General features: G+C 50.2%; 1 protein-coding gene across 3 annotated transcripts in view; it reads right to left on the bottom strand.

Annotated features, from left to right (window-relative positions):
* Window positions 1–23439, bottom strand: part of LOC116952091 (synaptotagmin-2) — a 305791-nt gene that overhangs the window by 162922 nt on the left and 119430 nt on the right. The window contains exon 1 of one of the 3 annotated variants that reach the window (XM_032971134.2): window positions 10399–10779. The exons of 1 other annotated variant lie outside the window; for it this stretch is intronic. The gene's annotated coding sequence lies outside the window, so the exon portion shown is untranslated. Of the gene's footprint in view, window positions 1–10398; window positions 10780–23439 lie in introns of those variants that run through there. One more of the 3 variants, XM_076072826.1, reaches the window with a different exon arrangement.

Below are 23439 nucleotides of genomic sequence, written 5' to 3' on the forward strand. Positions count from 1 at the left end.
TTTAAAAAGCAAACTGCACTTCTGCCAGCAAGAAACACAGCTGCCCTTCCATTATTCTCCCATTGAAGTACATTGTTTGTTGATTTCTCTGCTCGAGATCAGCAAATTCGTCCCGTCTGCTAATTGCAGTTCGACATTAAAAGCCTGGTTTTCGTGGACAAATAATGATTGTTTGTGCCTGGCAGTGCGCGTGCGAATGGGGAGGCTTTTGAGTAGCTAGGCCAGGCCCCGTGGTCCCCCACGTCGATGTCACACTCGTCATCGGACACGTTCCGACGCCACAGCGAAACAGCGGATCCTGTCGCTAACACCACCTGCCACATGCAAGTGCCCTCATACCTATTAAGGGCACTGGTGTTGTGCCAACAGTAAATGGTACCAGCACGGTGCCCGGTCACCTATTAACTACTAAATACATTTTTTTTAGCCAGGTAAGTCCCACTGTAGCTCTTTTTCATACGCGACACAGCTATCACAAATGATAGCTCAACGAAGTGGCGCATCTTCCCGTCGATATTTACAGCAGCCAAATACTCTGAACGCATGGTGTTGATTCTAAATGTGGAGGGAAAAACCGAAGGACCCGGAGAAAAACCCACGCGGCCACGGTGAGAGAGACACGCAAACTTCAAATATACAAGTGTCAGGGTCGGGATTGAACCCACGACGTCCTGTATACCTCTGTCTCCATTGTATTAATGTATGTTGAACGTCTTTCGCAGTGTACGTAGCCAACAGTGCGAATCGGAGGTGCGGATTTGGAGGGGAAAGACAACATACTAAACGCAAAAAGCAGTTCTAAAAGCAAAAGTGTGTGTTTTAGTGGCGTGCGTTCAGCTGCTCATTCAAGGCTGAGTTGAGCTAGAGGAAGACGAGGACAAATTTCGATAGCTCGATGTGCATGCTTGGGAATTAAACCCAGGTATCCGCGGCCGTAGCACGGTTTGCTAAATCCAGTCCCTCACACACTCGCCCAAACACAAACACCCCCTGTATACCCTGCACATAGACTAATTCAACAGGTTACTGTTAGCGAGCTCCTATTAAGGTCGGGGTGTGGTGTAGCCAACATCATGCCTGACCCCCTTTGTCTCACCAGTTCCGATCTTGAGACCACCACACACGCAGGGTACTCATTCAAAGCTCAGGAAAACCTAAGGGAGTCCCAGGAACGGTTCAGATGTTCCGTACCACTGATGTTATCCAGGGGCGGGAATTGAACGCAGGTTTTGGGGTTCATAGCGCGGTGCGCTAACCACTGCACCACCGCTCTCCAAACATGCACACACACAGACAAGCGAGTGTGTGTGCGTGTAAACACTCACTTGCAAGTGTACCACTTGCAGACATTAAACAAATTCACGAATGCCTAAACAAAGATTCATTACAGCTCATAATGAGAAACAGAGATTGGAAGAGGTGGGATAATGGAAAAAAATATGTAACAAATTGAACATGGCAAGAATAAAAACTAATTATGGTAAAGGGCGCATGATACGGCGCTGAGTTCTAAGCAGTGAAGGGAAAGAGCGGCATTTTTTATTAAGATGCTGCCACGAGGAGTGAATCAAGGACAGGGGGCCTCTTGGTAATAAAACGAGGGTGGTCGGCAAACAAGGTGCCTTCAGCCTGACGTGGGGACGTGATTGCGAGATTGAGCGAGACGCTGCATCGGGGCACACAGAGAGAGAGAGAGAGTCAGGGAAGGAAAGGGGATGGGGTCGCCAAATTGTTGAACACAGACCTCTGCGTTGTTATAAATATTTCATCAAAATTCAGGCGTTCGTTGTAGCTCCCACTCCGTGATGAATTTGTTTTTTTTTGCCGAATCGCACCAATGGTCATTTTGCGCTTACCAGCAAAGAAGCGAAGCCCCAAGAGGAGAGGAAAAACTCAGCTGGAAAGAAAAAGAGGTACAGTGGCGAATAATAATAAGAAAATATAATTTACAGTTTTTGATCAATTTCTTGCTGGACAAAGGGCTCCCAACGCCGCGTTATTTACGGAGGCGGCTTGACCGTATTTCACCACGGTGGTCGGAGAGTGGGGTGGTTCAGATATCACTCTCCGCTGACGTTGAACCTTGGGCCGGGCAGTTGAACGCAGGTTTGCCGTGTTTGCAGCACGGTGCGATAACCGCTGTGTACCCGCCCCCACCGTTGGAAACTATCCAGCAGTGGAAAAATGAGGAGTAAGTGTCAATCCACCGATTCACGTGAAATGGACAGCGGGCACAACGTGCTTAGTTGTCACCTGCCAAGGTGGTTGACTCCGCATATTCTCATGCAGATATTTAATTATTTTTTTGAAGGTCAAAGGGCCACCAAAGGATGTCATTACTGAATACATTTCTGACAGTAAATGTGCTTTGAATGAGACCTCGTCTAAATACTAAGTGGCTAATCTGTATGTTTGCCTGGATAATTCCTTCTTAGATGACTCCCGACCAATTTCGATGGCCGAGGAGTATTTTTTTGTTTAAGCATACGATAGGCAGTTTATGCAAGCGAGGTAGAATATTTTGTTGAACCAGGCGGGAGAACCCACGAGGCCAGGATGGCTCTCGTTTGCAAGAGTGAACCTGTGGGTCAGCAAAATGACGAAAAGCTAAACAAAAACTAGTGAAATAGAGTACAGCTACGTTCATGCGATGTACCGTTTGCAATAGCTGCTGCGGGGGAGCCCCCGTTTCAAAACCGGACAACTTCACTAATCATTGAAGGCGCCAGATTTTGGCATAAAATTCCATTGAATCTCCACGGGGCTGGCAAATATTTGGTCAGTGATGAATGGAGCATGCATGTAGGCAGAAAGATTGCCGTATGATGAACTTGTATGAAGGGTAAATAAAGTGATATTGCGGGCTGTCTGCCTCAGTTTGTCGAGCAGCTCGACCCTTTTCTCGTCCACATTTTGGCCACCCACATTTTGCCCCTTCACGAAGCGATCCTCCAGATGACGGGACCGACTGACTACATTGTCCCGAGCGAGGAGAGACAAGCGTCAACACAGCTACTGTACATGTCCCAGATTTCAACAACATATTCTAATAATAATGCATCATTATCCCATGACTGGTAAGTAAGTGGCAATCGCATCGCGCGTTTATTAGACTTTTGAATGTCACAATGACCTAATTTAAGTCCTGTTTCTAAACAAAATCCATCTGTATTGACTCATTTTCTATGTTCATGTGTATTTACTTAAATGTAGACGAAGTCACAAGACTGCATATATAATTTTTTAAACATAAAACAAACCCGAAGTTTGACTTTCGCTGTGTTAAAAAAAAAAACCCCATTGGTATTTTTAATAAATCTATTCAGGCTGTGGGGAAATTTCTCTTCACGAGATGCATTTTCCACTTCGGGTCAACATTTCAAATTGTGTTTTAAGTGACCAGCTGACTCCCGAGATGGCAACCACCGAAGCGCAGCACTGTATTCAAATCACAGGTAGGGCGCCTGCGAATAAACTTGGCTCTCGAGTTTGCTGAGCTCATTGGAATGATCATGACGAAAATGATGAGTGGAAGGTAATCAGCATTTGAAGGCACCACCTCACAACTGCTCTAACAGCCCAGCGGCAGTATATCCCTGCCATACCTCTTGTGCTAAGAATTCTATATGGAGCCTAAACAAAGCCCCGTGTGCTTCACAAAGAGAATATAAAAGGTCGAAGGGAAACCAAAGGGAATACAGCCAAGGTGGCAGCGTCACCGCGCGCAGCTGGAACCTCCGTGCTCTCACAACGTGAGCTCTCGGTCACCTTGATTAATCGGGCACAGGAAAAGGGGCACAGAGAGTCAAATAACCTCATAATGCGAGTCTCCGCTCGAAACCACTCTGTCTTGCGACGCAGCAGCCTCCTTTTTTGTTGTTGTTGCGGTGTTGCCGACACGCCCAGCCCGTCCCGAGAGTCGGGAGGGGCAGGATTGGTGGTTAGTTGCGCGGAGGGGACATTCATATCATCCGAATAACCGGCCCCGGTATCGCTCAAGGAACGCCCGGCGGAGACTCCAAACTTTTTGTTGGGAGCATACTCGTCAGGCCGGTTTGGCCAGTCACCCTGTGAGCATATTGAACACTCGAGCACTCAAGAGGGGGCATGCAGGCATCGCCATATCCGCAGCTTCCGTCCTTTGACCCATTTCCCCTTCGTCTGTATAGCCTGCCGCTCCTTTGACGCGCCGTCGGGGGGGAGGGCACCGCCACGTTCTATGTAATCGACGAGTTTAACACCGCCGACGCTCCTCGGCCACCCGAGCCAAGAGTGGCACTGTGGCTGCAGCAACTGTCGTGCGGAGCGGTGGCGCAGTGGTCAGCGCGTTAAACTACGAACCCGTCTTCGACCCGAGTTCGAATCCTCGCTCACGGCCAACACCGGTGACGATGATCTCAACTGGCCCTGGGCCTCCCCTCGGTCGCCTCAGCCTCAAATGAATACTTGGTGTGGTGCGTAAACATCGCCACTAGGGAGACAAAGGCGGCAGGGCGTGGTGCTGGCCATCCACTCCCTTATAGCTGCTCGCTCACAGCACTTGCCCCAACAGCCTGTTGAGGCTATACGGGGGGTCTTTGACAGCACCTGTCTCACACTTGGAAGGTTGCAAGTTCAAGTCCTGACCAGGGGTTGATGACTCGGTCCTTTAAGCCTATCATGATCATCATCAACCATGGTCGATCCACTGCTGGATGAAGGCCCTCCACGCTGCCAGCATCTCCTGCATATGTATTCCTCCTTCCGGTGAAATGATACAATGAATAACCCTCAGCGAGAAGTCGACAGTGGTTGTTTTAAAACAAACTGGCCCACACCATGGGAATGTGGAATTTCTCCAACTGGCATCAGGCCACCGGTGGAGATGAGGGCTGCTACATTGCTCATTAGAGCATGGTGGTCCAGTTGAGAGACTCTCCACTGTCATGGGAATGTGGAATTTCCCCCCACACCTCAGGTCCACCAGCTAAAACGAAATCAGGTCCACTTTGACGCACAATTTATTTATAAATTAGAGATAAAATTCATAAGTAAATTATTTATATGGACATAATTTACTAAGGCACCTCAATCTCGTGCCATCCCGATATTAAAACGTGAATTGGCTTGATTGCGATACTGATATTGCGATGTGCAGCTAATTGAGATATCGATTTCAAAACAATGTTCATTCAGTGCAAAGGTCTCAGATCTCTCACATGTCCATCAAGTCTAGATTTTCTACAGGAAGGGTGCGTGTGTGTGTGTGTGTGCATGTCTGTGTTTATGCGTTTACGTATGTACGTGTATATATTATGTTGAACTAATTTCCCAGCGTACGTGGCCAGCCGTGCTAATCTGAGGTATGCAGGCGGCGGTAGCTCAGTGCGTGAGCCAGCACAACGCCCAGCCGATGTTAACACATCGCACCAGGTACTCATTTAAGGCCGAGTCGACCTAGTGGAGGTCCAGGGGCCGGCGCAGATAATCGCCACTGGCCGTGAGCGGGAATCGAACTCGGGTGACCAAGCTCGTAGCGCAGCGCGCTCATGCACCGCCACGCTCGCACGCGTGCCACCCCCGGCCTTAATCGGTGCTCGCGAAGCACCATTTTTGCCCCCAACAGCAGCAGCAGCCTTGGTGACACAACAGCAACGTCCTTGCGCGTGTCTTTTACGTCGCACTGCAACGTATATGGCGTGTGCATTATAAGCAGTGTGCATGCGCACGCGAGCGTGTTTAATAATCCCGCTGTATTTATAGCACGGCCTGCCAGTTTTCGACAAATCCCGCCCTCGGCGTTCCGCAGAGTTTCACCGCATAGCACGAAGGGAGCGCGACGCATTCGAGCAGCTACACCGACAACGGCGACCGTTATCAACCCATAATGTAGGGGGGGGGGGTGGGGTTAGGGGGGGGGGTTAGATCGCGTAAATATATAAATGTTGTGTCGTTAAAAGCCGCCACCACCCGACACAGCCAACTAGTAAGGGTCGTCACGTAAACAGAACGTGGCCAATTCGTCGCTAGTTCAGCACACCGGTGTGTTGGAGAGCCAAGCCACGACATTTACAATCTTCTGTACGACGTTTCGCCAGTAATTACAACTAGCTTCATCAGGCGACATCCAGATTTGTGGAGAAGTCCTCCTTACTCTTCGGTTCTATTGGGTAAAGTCACGTGACTTTACCCAATAGAACCAAAGCGTATGGATCCTTGCAGTCGCGAAAGCTTTAAATTTAAAAGAGAAGTCCTCCTGTTTCGTTGCTTAAATTAGAGGGATATATGTGATGACGTCACTTGTAAGCCCTTCTTATGGGAAGTGGAGGAAGGGGGGGGGTTAATGAATGCATTTACATTACAATTGGTATCCATTGCCCACGTGTTAAACCGTTATCAACCCAATTGTCCTACATAACCGTGACAATCTGTGCGTCTGGTGAGCCGCTGCCCCACTGACCACCCTCCCCCTTCCCCTCCCAACCCCCCGCTCCCGTTCCTTTAGAAGTGAGGGAGGGCGATTAAGGTCTTAAAATGGAGCTGGTGACCTCGGGATGTCATCAGCGGTAAGCTTCGACGAAATGCGGCGCAGGGGGCTGGCGGTGGGTGTTGGGAGACTCTCGCGACGATCAGGAAGAGTCGATCGAGGCCTTCTGCTACTGTACAATCGTCGCTCGGCGTTACCAAGACCTATATCGAACGTATTTCAACGCCGCGGTTTTAATAGGGGCCGCATTTTTTGTCGTTTTCGTTTCGCGGCCTGATTGAGTGGTGAGTTATCCAGCGATGCAGAACATATTGCGTGAAAAGGTCAACGTGTCCCCCCACGTGCACGACCAATGATTGAGACGTGTCCATCGTGGTTGGTAATCGCTGAGCCACCCGGAAAACTACCGTTGACTCGCCACGAAGTGGTGCGAATTTTATCGACCCCCCCCTGCCCGCCCGCGCACACAGATGATGGCTGAATTAGTCTCCTGAGCGGGATATGAAACTCGTGACTTTCCAATGGTGAGCCAGGCGCTCGGGTCACAGAGCGGCCCTCAACTGATTCACTGCAGTACATAAATAAATATTACACACACACCTCATCCAGCAGTGGATTGACAAAGGGCTGATTTTTTTTGTCTGTTATTTACATCCGCGGCATTCATGTGTGTATATCCATTTGGGGGGAAAAAAACACTCTTTGAAATAAAGTACAAATCGATCCAATAGCAACGTTGCGTAAAGTGGTATTCATTTTTAAAAGACGCGATATATAATGGAACGAGCTATTGTGGACGACTGGGCAGACATATAGGGATTGTGTGTGTGCCATTCGCTCCCTCTCTCTCTCTCTCCCTCGCTCTCCCACTTGCTCTCTTCTCTTTATTCCGCTCGTGATGTGTGCTCTCCCATCTGTCACACGTGAACTGCTGACGCCGGTAAAAAGAAAGAAAAAAAAAAACCTCGGGCTGTTTCACGGCGAATGGAAATTGAGAACCTGGCACGCACGTACACACATGCACACAGGCACACATAGAGACAGACACACACGCATATACAAGCACAGCGTGTATGTACAAAGACACGCACACATGTACAGACATACAACAAAGACAAACAAACACGCACATACATGCACGACACACACATACACACACACTCACATAGGGACACACTCCCACAACAAAGACCTCTCGTGTAGCCTGAACATTATCTTGGGGCAAGTGCTGTCAGCGAGCATCTATTAAGGGCACTGAACACGTGGTGTGGTCAGTAAGCTCCATCGACTTCACTCCCCCATTGATGCGGTTGATCGCCACACCACCCACCAAGCCACTCACTCATTTTAGGCCTATTTGAACTATTTGAGGCCCAGAATAGGTTCGGGATACAAATTGTTACCGAGCGTTGAACATTAATGGGCACCCTTAACATTGATGGGAAACAGGCACATGCATGCACACACATACACACAAGGATACGGCCACGTACATTGGAAAAATAGCATGAAAAAGTGACGCTGAGATGCGTATATAAAGTGTGTGTATTTTGCTACTCCTAAAATAATAAACGGCAGGGAATGCAACATCTTCATTGCTCGTGGAATCATTTACACTGGAATAATTCAGCTACACGGACCGCGAAGTGCCAACGTTGAACAATTCCCACGACAATAAAAGCTTGGGCACAGGATTACCCTATTGAGTGTTCGTGCAGATGTACCGTTTATTTCTCAAAGAATGACCAGGGAACACCACGAATTATTACCGTGGGAGACAAAGTTATCATTATGTGTCGCAACCAGCGTTTTTCAAAATTAGAATCTAGAATTGTGTAACATGCCCTATCATTACAAAATGAAACCATTATGCCTTCAATTAACGTATAACTTTAGAGCAAATCACCGTGAATGCAACAAAGGGGACTTAGAGAGTGAACCGAATTAATAACAATGGATCTGTTTTCTTTAACCAAAAGGGTTGGGTGGACGCTGTGGCAGACAGCTCGACTCACAACCGGTAATTGTCCGAGTTAAATCCCTGGTTACGGTTCACCTCATCGGGCTTTTCATCTGTCCAAATAGCCAACAATGTGAGTACCACTTTGTGGGAAGTGAACATCGGATTGGCCTAAGAATAACAGTCCATCATTCACCAAAGTAACATGGAATTGTCACCACCAGTGCAGCGTCACCAGTGGAGAAAACCACTGCACCACGCTCGCATGAGCCGCACGCTTTGAATTTGACCTCACCCAAGAAAAAAATACTGAACTACTGTATCCACATTTAATTTGTTCCAGCAGGATCCGGCAAATAGGGCATTTCGCATATTCCTTCTCGGTTATATGTGTTCACGTGTGGGAATCGACGTTTAACGATAATAAAGGACGCAATGCATACGTTGGTAACGTACAATTGACGAACGCCCCCGTTATGTCCACGTTGCGCGTTGTACCACGCGCTCTTGAATGCGACGATGCTGCACTGCCACGATTCTCAAGAGTCGTGCAGAGCCGCATTGATTTGCACATTTGCGAGGCAATTTTCCCCGAGTGCTCGCCGATTTTCGGCGGTGCAAATGTTAATACAGCGGTGGCAATTGGAAGGGAGAAGAAGGAGAAGAAGAAAACAACCCAGCGAGGCATTGGCGCTGATTATTAGACCAGTCCACGGGCAAATGCGTGCGCGTAGCCGCCACTGCTACAACGACGGCGGCTGCGAGTGGAGATTGGCGCTGTCCGTGGTGCTGAATCGCCCATCAGTTGCAGAAAAGCCCTTCCGCGCCTCTACACGGAGGCCAACGCGTAGCGCCGACTGCATTGTTTCGTAAGACAAATCTCAACATAGAGGAGTAATAATGTAAAGTGAGTGTAATTAATAGCGGACCGGAGACAGCTTGCGTCACAGCCCGACTCCCCCCCCCCTCCCCCTCCATCAGCCTTATGATTCCAAAGTGGATCTTTCCGGTAGCGTGATTGATTTTACTCATCCGTAAAGAATTCTGTACAAGTGATGGGAATTGTTCTTGGCCGCTCATTTGTTACTAAAGCTGAGGCTGCAAGCTGCGTGTCACCCGGAACCTTGTACACACACACACACGCAAAGTCGAGCACACACGCAGTCATATACGCGCACACGCAGTCGGCACACACCCACCCACATGCACACACACATGCGCGCGCGCACGTACAGCCACCAAATGATGTGAGCAGACAGACGGAGCGATCTACACAAAATATCAGCGCAATCGCAGTGTTCAAAAAAGTACACACAGCGCAGAAGACCGATAACAAATACCAGGCGCAGGAGAACGCTGGGTTGCCGCAAAGGCGGAAATTAGTTTTTTTTTGCAGGATATTAAGAAAGGCATTTAACAGTCTATAAGAAGGGATGGAGTGAGGGGCGGGTGTGGTTGGTTAGTGGATGTGTATGGTTGGTGGGTGGCTGTCGGCGTGAGTGAATGAGTGGTTGTTGGAGTTGGTGGTGGGGGGGAAGAGTGGGTGTTAGAAGGGGCCCCTTTACAACGAAATAGCAGCAATCATTCGCAATGCCGCAGTACGCTCTCAGAGACGCACTTGGCGAGCCATTTTAAAAGTTACACAACACTTTGGCCATTAGGAGTGACCCTATATCGCGCAGCGTGCGACAGTCAAACACTCTCAACCGATCATTTATGGAAAAAAAACAAGACAGAATACGGTACGGTACTTTATAAAGCAGCGTACTATCAGCAACACCACTCGTTACCACCACGAACATCGAACAACCAAACTTGGGCAGAGTGTTACTGATACACGGAACCCACACACACACAGGCCACATAGAGCGAGAGATGCGATGAGTTACATAGTTCGTGCCTTCCCAGTTCTTCTCGGTTCCACTGTTCCGTCCTCTATATGGCCAAACAAATGTCTCGCCTTGTTACTTACCGGGCCTGGCGCTGCCGCTGTATCGACGCCTCCCCACCAGGTTCGAAGGAACGCCCGGAACAGCGGAATTAAAAAAAAAAGATACAATAAAAAATATTTCTACAACCCCCACTGAACAGATGAAACAACGCAAGGTCGATGAGCTGACCAGAGGAGAGACGACTGCTTTATCTCGCCTCGGAGAATGATGATGATGATGATGGTGGTGGTGTAACGAAGCTTTAAAAAGAAATCACTGCAACGGACCTCTTCCCCGTTCGTTCGTTGTTCGTCTTGCCCGTAACCGAAATCGCGATCGGTGTTGCGGGGAGCGGTCGTGGTATGAGACAGCGGGGAAGCGGGTGTGTAGGTGGTGTTGGTGGTGGTAGGGGCGGGGTGTGTAGGGGGATGTGTAAGCGTGGAGAGGAGAGGGTGTGTGTGTGTTGGGTTGGGCTGGGTGAGGCTTGGAGGAAGGGTTGGCGGTGAGCGTGGAGGGGGATGAGAGGGAGGTTGGGGGGGGGGGGGGTCGTGGAGATGGCCGTGCAGTGGTAGAAAGCTTTGTGGGCGGGCTTTTAAAAAATACGTTCAAAATAATAATAATAATAAATGAAGTCAAATTAAGGCTGTGCAGTCGGTTTTGAGATTTTTCTTTCTCTCCACTATTTGTGAAGCTGCAAGGGGCTGTGGTGGTGGTTATACAGGCTGCCTCGCGCACGCAAATGCGGATGATATAAAGGCGCGCTTGTGCGTGCGGTGCGAATACACAGAGATTTACTCGCTAATAGTGGCACTGTCTCACACGTGCGTGCGGTGCACACGGACACTGTCACACACGTGCGTGCGGTGCACACAGACGCTAGCTCACACGTGGGTGCCGTGCACACAGCCACTGTCACACACGTGCGTGCGGTGCACACAGACACTGTCTCACACGTGCGTGCGGTGCACACAGACACTAGCACACACGTGTGTGCGGTGCACACAGCCACTAGCTCACACGTGCGTGCGGTGCACACAGACACTGTCACACACGTGTGCGGTGCACACAGACACTGTCACACACGTGCGTGCGGTGCACACAGACGCTAGCTCACACGTGCGTGCGGTGCACACAGCCACTAGCACACACGTGCGTGCGGTGCACACAGACGCTAGCTCACACGTGCGTGCGGTGCACACGGACACTGTCACACACGTGTGTGCGGTGCACACGGACACTGTCACACACGTGTGTGCGGTGCACACGGACACTGTCACACACACGTGTGCGGTGCACACAGACGCTAGCTCACACGTGCGTGCGGTGCACACAGCCACTAGCTCACACGTGCGTGCGGTGCACACAGACGCTAGCTCACACGTGCGTGCGGTGCACACATACACTGTCACACACGTGTGTGCGGTGCACACAGACACTAGCACACACGTGCGTGCGGTGCACACAGACACTAGCACACACGTGTGTGCCGTGCACGCAGACACTGTCACACACGTGTGTGCGGTGTACACAGACACTAGCACACACGTGTGTGCGGTGCACACAGACACTGTCACACACGTGCGTGTGGTGCACACAGACGCTAGTACACACGTGCGTACGTTGCACACAGTGGCACGCGCACAAACGTGTTGTGCAGTGCACACAGCCACTAGCTCACACGTGCGTGCGGTGCACACAAGGACGAGCACACACGTGCAGTGGGACTACACAGTGGCACTATCACACAATGACACGAGAACACGTGTGCGCGGTACACACAATGGCACTGGCACACAGTGGCACTAGCACACAAGTGTGATGCACACCGTGGTACGAGAACACACGTGTGTGGTGCACACAGTGGTACGAGAACACATGTGTGTGGTGCACACAGTGGTACGAGAACACACGTGTGTGATGCACACAGTGGTACGAGAACACGCGTGTGTGATGCACACAGTGGTACGAGAACACACACGTGTGTGATGCACACAGTGGCACTAGCACACGTGTGTGATGCACACAGTGGTACGAGAACACACATGTGTGATGCACACAGTGGTACGAGAACACATGTGTGTGATGCACACGGTGGTACGAGAACACGCATGTGTGTGATGCACACAGTGGTACGAGAACACACATGTGTGATGCACACAGTGGTACGAGAACACACGTGTGTGATGCACACGGTGGTACGAGAACACGCATGTGTGTGATGCACACGGTGGTACGAGAACACACACGTGTGTGATGCACACGGTGGTACGAGAACACACATGTGTGATGCACACAGTGGCACTAGCACATACGTGTGTGATGCACACAGTGGCACTAGCACATACGTGTGTGGTGCACATATTGGCATTCGCGCACAGTGGCACGAGCACACAGTGACACTAGCAAACACGTGCGGTGCACAAAGTGGCATTAGCACACACGTGTGTACGGTGCACACGGGTGTCACTAACACACACACGCACACGCGTGTGTATGCGGTGCACACAGAGGGACTAGCACACACGTGTGTACGGTGCACACGGATGTCACTAATACACACACACACGCGTGTGTATGCGGTGCACACAGAGGGACTAGCACACCGTGGCACTCTCACACAGTGCCACTAACACACTCACACGTGTGCAGGGCCGCGCTCCCCGCGCTAATCGATCCATCTGTCCGCCAGTCACGTGCTTCGCATGCAGCCGCCGGCAGCCAATCGCGTGGCGCGCTCAAGGTCGTTCCCTCTCCGCGCGCCACAACCGCGTGCACAGCGCGCGCCGCGTGTCACGTGGCGCGCGTGTGCGCGTGTGTATGTGTCTTGCGTATGTGTGTGTGTCTTGTTGTGTGTGTATGTCTGTCTGTGCGTGTGTGTCTGTGTTTACACTAATGCACGTTGTCTAGCCCCAATAGTTTTAAACGAATGTATCTACATTTGTGCGTGTGTCTATACACTGAAACTGCCAGACATTTTGGTGCGCGTGCAAATTGTTTCGCCATCTATAAGACTGCTTGTGTGTGTACATGCATACCATCTTGCCCCAACGGTCTACAGGGAGATCTTTCCCTCTATTGCGTGTGTTGGTTTGCTGCGCGTTGTTGTGAGAGTGCATATGCACGAGTAGACAAGTGTGTGTGCTAATTCGTGCGCTCTCTACAATATAGTGAATATCGTGTGAATCTCTGCCCGAATGCAATGCTCCCTTGGCCCAAAAGTCTCAAGGGACATTGTGACCGGTTCAGATATCACCAGCCACTGATCTTGACCACGGCCAGGAATGGAATTCAGGTCTTCGCACGTTCCACGTCGTTGCGAATTACTGTTGCCATAATGTGGATAAGGGATAGTCTTGGTCTCCCTACAATTACATAAGCATTCTAATAATGGGTTCCTGCAAATTACATGCTAGAATACGTACACTATGACCTTGTGAATTTTTTTTTGTTATTTAATCAGCGCCTTTCATGTGGCTTCACAATAGCGCCCACGCGTTCAGTCGAGATTCATTTGCTAGGTGGCTGGATGGCTCAGAGGTCACAGCGTTGAGCCCACGCCACTGAGGTCCTGGTGGTTTGAATGCAGAGTTTCAGCCACCTGTAATTAAACTGGGTTCTGAAGTGTAGTGAGTTGATGGCTTCAGCCCAGTCACCAGTGACTCACACATACACACACAGACTAAATACATAACACCTTCACATTCAATTTAGTTTGACTCTTAATTTGGCCCAAATTCCCACTCTGAGGATTACAAATTGCGGACATGACTGTCACGTCACACACAATCTCATAGCGGTGCGTGAGTGCGGCAAAGTACACCCCCTAGTGTTTAACGGACGGCGAGCGCACTTGAAGGATATCTCGAGGCGAAGGTCGTCACGTGAGAAATCTCTCCCGCAGCAGTCCTTCCGACACACAGGGCGCGCTGCTCCGTGACATTTCTAAACTGATTCTTCATCTCATAACGTGATGTAGCGTGGAATAGCACAAATGGAATAAATTGGGATAAAATACGTTCTCCCCATCCCCCCCATTCGCCCCCTCCCTCTCGACATTCCACATTCCCCAATTTATTTTAACCCCCCCCCCCCCCCCGATTCATTTGCAAGCACTAATTGGATCCGTCACAACGTCGCCCAAGTCAGGCCAGATCTTGCTTTTCGCAGCGTGCTGTTTCCGTGACCTCCATCGCTTAGGTCACTGGATGCCAATTTTCCTGACAAAACAGAATTTTTTTTTCGCCATCCTTATAAAAGCCCTCCATCCATTCTTCTCAGTTCCTTGACATTAACGGGCTTCCCCCCAAATACAGAGAAAATAACGGTTAGGCTGTGTGTGTTTTTATTTTAACAGTCTGTGCGCGTGGAAAGTAACGCGGGGTCAGAATCACCCCGAGAACAATTCTCATTTAATTCGTAATCAGAGTTAAGCCGAGCGGTCGTCGCGTTAAACATTTGCATCCATTTTTGAGCTTCTGCCGGTTCGTGAAGAGCAAGGCACGCAACATCACTGCCACTATAGGTTCGATCCGACTCACGTAAATTAACCTGCCGATATTCTACAGCCATTTGCCAATCCACTGCTGGATGAGGGCCCCTACACGCCGTGTCAGTCTTGAGGGTTGTTTGACCATACTTCACCATTGCTGGTCGCTGTGAGTTGATCATGGGGGAGGGGGGGGGGTGGGGCGGCGGGTACTAGGATGGGTTCAAATATTACTCGCCACTGATGTTAGCGTTGATCTCAAGTTGCCAGGTTCATAGAACCGATTAACCACCACTCTACCCCCCAGGATAGAATACGGTGTGCAAAAGGCAGAACATTCATTTACGTAAAAACCAGTACTATAATAGCCTTAACTTAAAAAAAAACAAATTAGCCCTGCGTACATCCACGTGACGGTTTGGAAGGGTTACGTTACAACGTAAGCCGGAGCCGAAACCCCGTGGAAGTGTCACCACCGGTTCACGTTGGCAAACAACAACGGGGGATTGAACTAAAGTTGGAAAATTGACCAAGGGAAGGCTGCGATGGGGGGGGGGGGCGCAGCTGAGCGATAGGAGTCGCTCCAGATCTATAATGGCCCAACGAGTCATGACCTACATTATACACGTTTCCAAAGCAATTTACTTGGCTATATATATTGTTCCACCCCCCAGATGAAATGTGAATTATCTGGAAAATGCAGTACAGTGTATAATGTAGTCTAAGTGATGAAATAAAGAGGCAGACAGAGGGAGGAGGAGGATGGTGTTATTTTTGAAGAAAGTTAATTGAATAGTGCAAAGGGTGACATACGAATTTGTACAAAGAGGGGACATTTCCAATCGGTGAGAATTGCCCGCTGCTGTGGCACGAACCAGAAAAGTGCATACGGCACTGACGACAACAAAAATGTTTTTTACAAAAGCTACAAAGCGCTCGAACAATGGGTGGAGAGGTACACTCTCGGAACAGCACCCCGAGAGACGCAAATAGGAGCACTTGGATCAAGAAACAATTCTACATCTGAGACATCGTGTTGGCCTTCATCCAGCAGTTGATAGAGAATGGCTGCTGATGTTGATGACGATAGTCTAGGATGTAAAATGCCCCCTCCCCTGCCCCAGCACTGGCTCAAGGCCGCTGACAGTGATGAGCGGTAAATCCCATTGCTTGTTATTATAACCAGTACTGTTAATGAGTCTTTCGTTGCCGCAATGTTCACGTGATGAATGTAGATAGTTCAATGGAAAGGGAACTACCGTGTCCATTTATTTTAATCAACCAGCGCGTCCATTTAAACGTAATACGAGCACGTTCATTAATAAAGCATTAAAACAAAGTGTATCGGTGTGTGTCTAAGCATGGCTGGATGCATAAGTCACGGTGAAAATGTAGCTTAACTTTGAATATTTACCGACAAAACTAATCCATAATAGATAGAGGTTTTCTATTGGGGTTACATCACGTGAATATAACTGTCGTTAAATCCGCCACCACAGCCAATTAGTAAGGGCTTGTCACGTAAACAAAACGTGCCAATTAGTTACTAGTTCAGCACACGGGTGTGTTGGAGAGCAAACCCACTACAACATTTACAATTCGAGCAGTGACGTTTCGACGGTAATTACAACCAGCCTCATCAGGCGACAGCCAGAATTCACATGTGTTTTTTTGTAATATGTCAATCAGAATTGACATGTATGTTTACGCGATCTAACCCCAAAAGAAACCTGTATTATTGATAATATTGGCTTACGAAAGCCTACTACGCGTTAAACTAATCCATTGGAATACTCAACGTACATATTTGCAATCATCGCCCCCTACCGCGAAAACGTGGCAGGACCCTCCTGAAAAAAAAGAAATCCGCGGGACTCGGCGAGGGCTTTCCTGGGTAAGACGAGCGCAATCGTTACACAAGTAAATGCGCGTTTATATTGGGGCATCCATACACGGGGCGCGTGGTATGGGCGGTGACGTAAAACTGTGGGAGAGATATAAAACCAGCCAGTCTCATGAGAAAAAAAACACATTCGCCAATAACACTGTGGCCTTAAAACGGGGGGGGGGGGGGGGAGGGAGGACTTATGTATATGATAAGCGACGTTTCAAGCAAATGCCCTTCTTCATAGAGCATAAATAGCACATTGGTTAATGGACCCCTCCCAGCCCCACCTGGTTGGGGGCCTGGTGTCATTGGTGTTGCCCTGGCTGCCCCAGCTGCCCCTGTGGCTCGTTGTTGTTGTTGGCGGTTGTGCAAGGCCCATGGATGATTGGTTCAGGGGCTGTGTCGCGGCGCTGCTATCTCTCCTCTCTCTCCTCTCTCTCCCCCCGTGTCCACCTCCCAAGCCCTGAACCTTAACCTTGACCCTGACCTTCATTTTGCCTGCACTTTTATTCAGCATCTTGAGAGGAAATTGCCGTTTTTGATGCGATATGCGTTTGTTGTTGTTGGAAGTGGTAATTATAACAAATGTACAGGTATTTATTATTATTATTTATCATGGTGTAATTCTTATTAATCGTCAACCTTACGAAGGGTCGTGGCACTATGCGTACTTTCGTAGGTTTTTGGGCAAAAAAATTTAAGTGGTTAAAGTCTTGCAGAAATGCGGCGTGCGGGTATCGTGATTGGCAGAGTTGCAGAGATTACGTCAGTTCCCGAATGTTAATGATCCACCAGGAAAAAAAAGACTTGTCATGTCACGAGAAGACGTATTCGCGGCGAGCGGTATTTTTAGCAGGATCCGGGCCATCAAATCCATTTGCAATGCATCATCAGCCGCCACGACACGGAGGAGGGCATTTATTACTGTCGAAGGATTGATAAAAAAAATGGCTCTGAATGCGCACCGGGCGCTCCCGTTTCAAGGTCACGTCGGGCTCAAAATAGTCCGGATTCAAATATCATACGAGGCAGATAACGTTGCCCTGACACCGGGAGCCATTCGCCTTCGCGACGCCCCCCAAAGTGCAAATTGCGTGAAACGTTTCGCCCTTCGTGCAACTGCCGCGATTTACTTCACTTATCAAGACTAAACTAAATTTTGTAAAACACGCGGTCATATTTAATAAAATAATATTGTGTGTGTGTGGGGGGGGGTGGATTCGCTCTCTCTCTCTGCCTCTGCGTTTCACACTAGAGCAAGCGCACTGTATGCATATTTGCGAGAGTGGCTATTTTTGTACGTGTGTGTGTGTACGCGCGCGCCTGTTGTTCACACACACACACTGGGGTGTGTGTGTTTGTGTGTGGCAGTGGGTGCACGGTGGTGAGAGAACTGCGCTGTACGCCCATGGAGGTCTGCGTTCGATTCCAGGCCACGGCTCACGTCGCGGGTGAGTGATCTCTGAACCAGTTCGGCGACCCACGCCGAACCAACCGTCGCTCACCAGCGTAGTGAAGTATGGTCAAACGACACCCATGACCGACGAGGCATGGACAACCCTTCATCCGGCAGCTGATTGTGAATTGCGAATTATTATTCCTATGTATATTGTCAGACATGCATCACACGTTAAAACAATTATATACCACCGGTGATACTGTGCCAGAACACGATCATAAGGTTATCCCAATCCCAACCATCGTCGACTCATCCCATCATTCTTCGAGGGCTGCTTCGGTGACTACCTCCGTGGAGAGTCAAACATTTGACCCACGGAGAGACTTTGCCCCCCTTCCATAGAAACGGGGAATTCCGAGCACGCGCTCGGGACAGCCAAGCGAAAGGCGAGCGATGAGCACCGTTGGCGCGCTCTTTCGAAAGGCATCATCGGCCGTGTGATCTATACCCACGGCTGAATGAACGCATCCCCGATGAAATCCCCAATGGCCTCGCGATGCGGCAATATTTCAGTCTCCTGCAACGTGATTCGATGTCTCTCGGGCGTGTTTCCATTTATTCGGCTGCCACTCCGTAATTAGTCTCGACCACCGGTCGTCATCCCTTCGAGCGATGCGGCTTTTAAAAACAATAAAACCTTTTTTTTGCTGGGAGTACCCTCCCCCCCTCCCCTAGAATGTACATTTCTAAACGTACTAATGCTTCCTAATCCACGCGATGTGTGTCCCTCTCTCTCTGTGTGTCTCTCTGTCTCTGTGTCTGTCTGTGTCTGTGTCCCTCTCTCTCTCTGTCTCTCTCTCTGTGTCTCTCTGTGTGTGTCTCTCTCTGTCTCTCTGTGTTGCTCTCTCTGTCTCTCTGTCTCTGTGTCTGTCTGTGTCTGTGTCCCTCTCTCTCTCTCTGTGTCTCTCTCTCTCTGTGTCTCTCAGTGTCTCTCTCTCTGTCTCCCTGTCTCTCTGTGTCGCTCTCTCTGTGTCTCTCTGTGTCTCTCGGGTGCGAAAGCGAAGCGTGCAAACCCTCATCCCGTGCATCTCCGCGCACTTTTCAGCCGTCGTGCCGTCTTCTTCGTCGTCCGCGTGTCTCATCCACATGGCATCACGGTTACGACATACGCCTACATTAACTAATGTACCCCTCTGCTGCTGCTGCTGCTGTTGTCGTTAGTCATCGCATGGTGCGCTCACGCTTCCGCGGTGGCTGTCGCTTGTCGTTGCCGTGGGTGATTATGAAGTGAAACCGAGGGGTGGCGGTGGGGGGGGGGGTGGTGTTTGGGGGGGGGGAGTGTGCGGCCCGGTGATTTTGGACACACTCCGTGACATCGCGGGGTCGTGAATCCTGCTTATCTAATCCATGCTCTTTATTCAGCAGCCGCTCGAAAAGCGCATTTCTCTCTCTCTCTCCCCTCGCCACGCGCACTGAGGCCTGGGTTTTTTTTGTTATCAACAGGAATCGCAACTTCATCAGCATTTTAACGACTGGGAATTGACAATTATCATTAATTTGCATATATATTCTTAAAACTACGCGCGATGTAGCACCACGTGCTACGTCAGACGGTTTGAACACAGGAGACTTGGAATGCGTTATTCATGAGCCATGATCTATCCACTGCTAGGCGAAGGTCTCCGCGAGGCGCCCGTCATCTCTCGCGATCCTGCGATGGAACGATTCAAATTGGGTTCCAGCCCAACAACTGATGATCTCAGCGCTCTGTCCCCACCGAGGTCGACCTCTCGGGTGCATTTCCACCCTCTTCTGTCACTCGTCTCGACCATCGAAATTCACCACCACCACCACCGCCGCCGCTCATTACCACGAGACTTTATTTACCCATAAATGTCTCACAGAGCCTCGAGAATCATTTTTAGGAGGGTAAATTTTTCTGGCTTCGGGCGTGCGTGGGGCACACGCACGCACATAAGGAGATGCCGACCGTCGAGAGGAGCAGGGGGTGTGGTGCTTAGCGCGTTGCACTATGAATCCGGCTACCTGAATTCCACTTACCTGCCACAGCCGACATCGGCGTTTGAGCGATATCCGGACGGGGTCCCTGGGTTTCTTCCCGTGTCGCCAGCCCGCACTGACCAGCGTGGTGAAGTTACACAGTCACGCAACCCCCTCCACAGTGCGACGAGACACTTGTATAGCAGCGTATTGACACAGGGCTGGAAATGTTCACGTGTTATTATTTATATGTAAGTTGTGAAAGATTCTAACACTTTTGGCAACGGCCTATTCACCACGTTGAGAAATACGTGAATTATCGCGCGCGTATGTATGCATGTGTGTGTGTGTACCTCCAGAGAACCCACCACTTCCCCGGCCCATAAGTGCCATTTTAAAGTGGCCCAATCAATAAACGAGCTCCCATTTTTGAGCGATCTATTGAGGGACCCCCTCACCCCCCCCCACCCCCATCACGAGCCGCCATGGACTGATTGGACACTGCAGGGGTTAACCGTCCCTTGCCCTCCATCAGGCAGGGTCACAGCCGGTCCGGCAGAGTTAGCCCAGATGACACACACACACAAACACGCGCGCACACACACACACACATGCATTCAGCCGTGTGATGCGGCGGGCATATGTGATGGGTGGTGGTTGGGGAGAGAGGGACAGATTTCAGTGGTTGTAAGAGTGGAGAGGAGTCGGGGTGGTGGGTGTGGTTTTGCTGGTAATTTAATCAACGTGCGCACTCTCAATCGATCAACCCGAAGGCAGGAAACAAAGCGCAGCTCTCGTACCAGACCCGTCATGCTAATGGCCCCACACATCTCGCGCGCGCACGACCACCAGTGCAGGTTTTGATGCACGCCCGGGCTTAACTGGAAGAACAACCCCCCCCCGACTCCCCCATTCTCAGGTCTCCATCGCCTGCATTGGGGTGCCAGGCTATAGCCACAGCGATGGGTTCTGGCTGTTTCAACAAGATGTGAATCTGGCTGTGGAAGTGAATGAATTTTAATTCAATGCCGCTTTGGCAGGGTGAATTGAACACATTGCAAGGGTAGAGTACTGCAGTTGTAAGTCATGAAACAAGCTGAAAATCCAGTCCATTAAGAGAGCCTTACATTAATTTTGGCAATCCTAAGTTACATCATCTTTATACTTGAATGATTTAATGGTTTTGTGCGACGAATTCCATTTTTTTTTATTTTACAAGCGGAGTTAGTTACGAGCAAATGCACAATGACACACAAGCACGTACATACACACCGTGCAATAAAGAGGTTGTCGGGGCAAGTGCTGTTCATGAGCACCTATGAAGGACGCCACGGCACACGAGGGGGTGGGTGACCAGCACCACGCCCGGCCGCCTTTGTCTCCCGAGTGGCAATGTTCACACACCGCACCAGGTACTCTCAATTGAGACTGAGTCGATAAAGGGGAGGCCCAGGACCGGTTCAGATAATCGTCACCGGTGTTGGTCGTGAGCGGGAATCGAACTCGGGGTCGCTGGGTTCGTAGCGCAGCGCATTAAACCACTACACAACCGCTCCCCCAATCAGAGTCAAGCACCGGTAACAAAGACAAAGTTCTCCTGTTTTAGCCTTAACAGACTACCGGGGCAAGTGCTGTTAGCGAGCAGCACCTATTAAGGCCGGCATGGCAAACGAGGTGGGTGGCTGGCCAGCACCACGCCACGCCGCCTTTGTCTTCCTCGAGGTGATGTTCACACATCGCACAAGATACTCATTTGAGACTGAGTCGACCTCGCAGAGGCCCAGAGCAACGACTTCTATACTAGGAATAAACGAAATAATAAAAATGCACTGAAAATAGGCCTCTGGCTTTGACTTCACTTCACCACGCTGTTCAGTGCTGGTTAGACTTTTCATTTTCCACCGACGATAACCATGGCTTGGGAATTGAACTCACGTAGCCGGGTTCAAAGGAACATTGCAACAATTACTGTAATCAGTCACTACCCTGTGACTCTTCTATCAACCACCACCACACTGCATGCAGTCACAACAACACTCACCACCCACTCACCACACCGCAGGTCACAATAACACTCACCCCCACTCACCACACCGCAGGTCACAACAACACTCACCACCCACTCACCACACCACAGGTCACAACAACACTCACCACACTACAGGTCACAACAACACTCACCACCACTCACCACACCACAGGTCACAACAACACTCACCACCCACTCACCACACCACAGGTCACAACAACACTCACCACCACTCACCACACCGCAGGTCACAACAACACTCACCCCTACTCACCACACCGCAGGCCACAACAACACTCACCACCACTCACCACACCACAGGTCACAACAACACTCACCACACCACAGGTCACAACAACACTCACCCCCACTCACCACACCACAGGTCACAACAACACTCACCACCACTCACCACACCACAGGTCACAACAACACTCACCACCCACTCACCACACCACAGGTCACAACAACACTCACCACCCACTCACCACACCGCAGGTCACAACAACACTCACCACCCACTCACCACACCACAGGTCACAACAACACTCACCACCCACTCACCACACCACAGGTCACAACAACACTCACCCCCACTCACCACACCACAGGTCACAACAACACTCACCACACCACAGGTCACAACAACACTCACCACCCACTCACCACACCACAGGTCACAACAACACTCACCACCCACTCACCACACTACAGGTCACAACAACACTCACCACCCACTCACCACACCACAGGTCACAACAACACTCACCACCCACTCACCACACCACAGGTCACAACAACACTCACCACCCACTCACCACACCACAGGTCACAACAACACTCACCAACCACTCACCACACCACAGGTCACAACAACACTCACCACCCACTCACCACACCACAGGTCACAACAACACTCACCACCCACTCACCACACCACAGGTCACAACAACACTCACCCCCACTCACCACACCACAGGTCACAACAACACTCACCACCCACTCACCACACCGCAGGTCACAACAACACTCACCACCCACTCACCACACCGCAGGTCACAACAACACTCACCACCCACTCACCACACCACAGGCCACAACACTTCTCTTGCTGCTGCTTCCCTCACATTGCTCCACTTTGGAATTCCCTCCTCCCGTCGCCTCTTTTCCCGAGCTCATAAGTGCTGCGTATAAGAGTCGTATTAACTCTTATCTGTTACAACTGATAACGATGTTTATTGCTGGCCACTCGACATGTTGGACCCTTGATCCTGCGCGC

Source organism: Petromyzon marinus, chromosome 3 (genome assembly GCF_048934315.1).
Source record: "Petromyzon marinus isolate PM22_M1 ecotype Great Lakes invasive population chromosome 3, UKy_Petmar_22M1.pri1.0, whole genome shotgun sequence".
In the NCBI taxonomy this organism is placed as follows: domain Eukaryota; kingdom Metazoa; phylum Chordata; class Hyperoartia; order Petromyzontiformes; family Petromyzontidae; genus Petromyzon; species Petromyzon marinus.